Consider the following 3,353-nt stretch of genomic DNA (forward strand, 5'->3'; position numbering starts at 1 on the left):
ATCATACATTCACCTAAATCATCCTTCATAAATCCCTCATTTAGAATTGTACATCATCCTTCATAAATCCCTCATTTAGAATTGTACATCATCCTTCATAAATCCCTCATTTAGAATTGTACATCATCCTTCATAAATCCCTCATTTAGAATTGTACATCATCCTTCATAAATCCCTCATTTAGAGTTGTACTTCATAAGAGTATAATGGTACTTCTTAAGATTTCTGGTACCACTTCATTTTACAGAATCAAATCACATAGAATAAAACAAAACATACTTTTGATCCTAAAATCGAATCTAAAATGCACATATTCATGTATGATTACATCTATAACAGACATGCAGAATAAATATGTAACAACCGTTGCTCAACATGTTTGAGAGACATAACAACACTACAGAGTAAAGATCAAGACATAACAACACTACAGAGTAAATATCAAGACATAACAACACTACAGAGTAAATATCAAGACATAACAACACTACAGAGTAAAGATCAAGACATAACAACACTACAGAGTAAATAAAGATCAACATTGCATTTGGTTTTCACTGCGTTCTCCTCCTCACTTCAGCTTCATAACATTTGCAGAAAATAGCAACAATGCATCTCAAGTTTCTACTCTTCAAATGTAATCTACAGTTATCTTCAAGAGAACACACTTCATTGGATGGTGGCCTGAGGTGGGTGGGTCCAGTATCTGATATGAGTGTCATCATTGGTCAACAGTGGATGGAGGGGGAGAAAGGGGGGAGGAGAGGTAGATGGAGGAGGGATGGAGGAAGGGGTCCTCCTCACAGCATGCTGGTCTTCACCCTCTCAAAGATCTGTCGGACCTTCACCGCCGGGACACAGCCTTCCCTCACGATACTAATCGTACCTGGAGGAGGAGGAAACACAATACTGACTGAGTGATCGTTGACACACACTGAATCATAGCGTGGGACTAGGGTTGCAACGTCCCGGTAACTTTTCCCAGGTTTTCCAGAAATCCTGGTCGGAGGATTCTTTGAAATCCAGGAATCTTTCAACCAGTATTTCTGGAAAACCTGGGAATTTTGAGAAAGTTACCAGAATGTTCCGTCCCCAGGCAGGACAACACAACCTAAGATGTTAGTCATTAGTTATTGTAGTGGGCTTCTGTTCTGTGACATCATACCTTCATCTATCTTGAGGCAGTTCACCACCGTTGAGGCTACGACCTCGTTGGAATCCCCGTCACACAGAACCCCCTGGATCTTATGGCCCAGCCGACTAGGATACAAACATAGTGACAGACAGTGTCAGAGTAGGTTCGGGTTCAGGTTCAGGTTTAGGTTCAGGTTCGGGTTCAGGTTCAGGTTTAGGTTCAGGTTCAGGTTTAGGTTCAGGTTCAGGTTTAGGTTTAGATTGGCCCAGACTACTGGATCACAGACAGATAAAGATCAACACAGATACATCAGTATAAAAAAAGAAAAAAAAAGAACAACAACACACAAAACGATTAAAAATAAATAAATAAATATAACAACAACAAAAAAACATTGTAAAGTGGTTATCCCACTGGCTATAAGGTGAATGCACCTATTTGTAAGTCGCTCTGGATAAGAGCGTCTGCTAAATGACGTAAATGTAATGTAAATGTATAAATTGATGTTTACACAGCAGGATAGATATGTTCAGATGCTGGTCTTATGGGTTACAGGAAGGAAACAAGTCTGACAGGAAAGGGAAGTGTCATGTTCAGAGAAGGTTCAGGTTCAAGAACTGTATCTAACAGTTGAGGACCATCCTCCTCAGTGAATTTCATAAAAATAAAAATAGTGAAACATTAACAAAGTTAATCTTTTTAGATAAAACTATATTACATATATTCACCTCACCAAATCATTGATTAAAACACTCTGTTTGGCAATGAAAGTCTACAGTAGCCTCAACAGTACTCTCTGGGGTAGCGCCATGGTGTAGCCGGAGGACAGCTCGTTATCGTCCTCCTCTGGTTACATTGACTTCAATACAAAACCTAGGAGGCTCATGGTTCTCACCCCCTTTCGTAAACTTACACAGTAATTATTACAACTTCCAGAGGATGTCCTCCAACCTATCAGAGCTTTTGCAGCATGAACTGACATGTTGTCCACCCAATCAAAGGATCAGAGAATGAATCTAGTACTGAAAGCATAAGCTACAGCTAGCTAGCACTGCAGTGCATAACATGTGGTGAGTAGTCGACTCAAAGAGAGAGAAAGACAAGAGTTGAACAGTTTTTGAACAAATTAAATTTCTTACAAAATAAAGGAGAAGGAAGACAGGGAGCGAGAGAGCTGGCTATATTTCATAACTTTCACAAAGATGCACTATGTATAATCACTCCGCAAATTCCTTCTGTGCATAAGTAACTCGAATAGTTAGCCTAGTTTCAGTTTGTGACAAAACAACCTGTGTGCACCTACGTTGTAAGCTTTCATTCATAGGCTAGGTTGTAGCAACCTCATGATGGGTACAGGGAACATGTTAGTATTATGTAGTAGCCTAAACCTATCGCTGTTACATTGAGCTGGGTGAATGGAATATGAATGACAGTCATCCAATATGCTGTAATAGAAATAAGGCCCTGCTCTTAACAAAATAATCGTCCTCCCCTAATCTTAAAAGGCACCGACCACCACTGGAATGGAATCATCATGACCCAATAGACAGCAGGACACTAGACAGAGGACTGATTAACACAGATACATTAGTAAAACTGGAACTTTATGCTGCAGGCATTGATATGAAACCAGTCTGACAGGAAAGATCAGACCAGTCTACATTACAACCCTCTGTCCTCCTGGATGGAAAAATACTGAAATACAGACTATCAGCATCACTATCAGCATCACTATCAGATGAAGGCAGCATAGCACACCAACAGGCTTAAGCACTTAAGTACAGGTGGGTACAGGTGGGTTCAGGTGGGTACAGGTGGGTACAGGTGGGTACAGGTGGGTACAGGTGAGTACAGGTGAGTACAGGTGGGTACAGGTGGGTACAGGTGGGTACAGGTGGGACAGGTGAGTGCAGGTGGGTCACTGGATTGGGTAGAGGTGATGGCAGGTGGGTTCAGGTGGGTAGGCCAGGTGGGTACAGGTGGGTACAGGTGGGTACAGGTGAGGTACAGGTGAGTACAGGTGGGTACAGGTGGGTACAGGTGAGTACAGGTGAGTACAGGTGGGTACAGGTGGGTACAGGTGGGTGTTATGATGACCGTTACCTGATGACCATGTCGTGGTGCGTGCTGTCGGGTTCCCCACTGGGATTGGCTGAGGTGATGGCAAGCGGTCCGGTGATGTCACACAGGTGTCCGGTGACGGTGTGGTCAGGGACTC

General features: G+C 42.4%; 1 long non-coding RNA gene across 1 annotated transcript; it reads right to left on the reverse strand.

The window, feature by feature from the left end:
* Positions 1 to 547: 547 nt before the first annotated feature.
* LOC123483046 lies at positions 548 to 3,353 on the reverse strand. Its single transcript, XR_006658045.1, has 3 exons — positions 3,239 to 3,353; positions 1,166 to 1,260; positions 548 to 886 (listed from the first exon to the last, which is right to left on the reverse strand). It is a non-coding gene; the product is annotated as an uncharacterized LOC123483046 (long non-coding RNA).

This window comes from Coregonus clupeaformis, unplaced genomic scaffold (assembly GCF_020615455.1).
Source record: "Coregonus clupeaformis isolate EN_2021a unplaced genomic scaffold, ASM2061545v1 scaf0015, whole genome shotgun sequence".
NCBI lineage: Eukaryota > Metazoa > Chordata > Actinopteri > Salmoniformes > Salmonidae > Coregonus > Coregonus clupeaformis.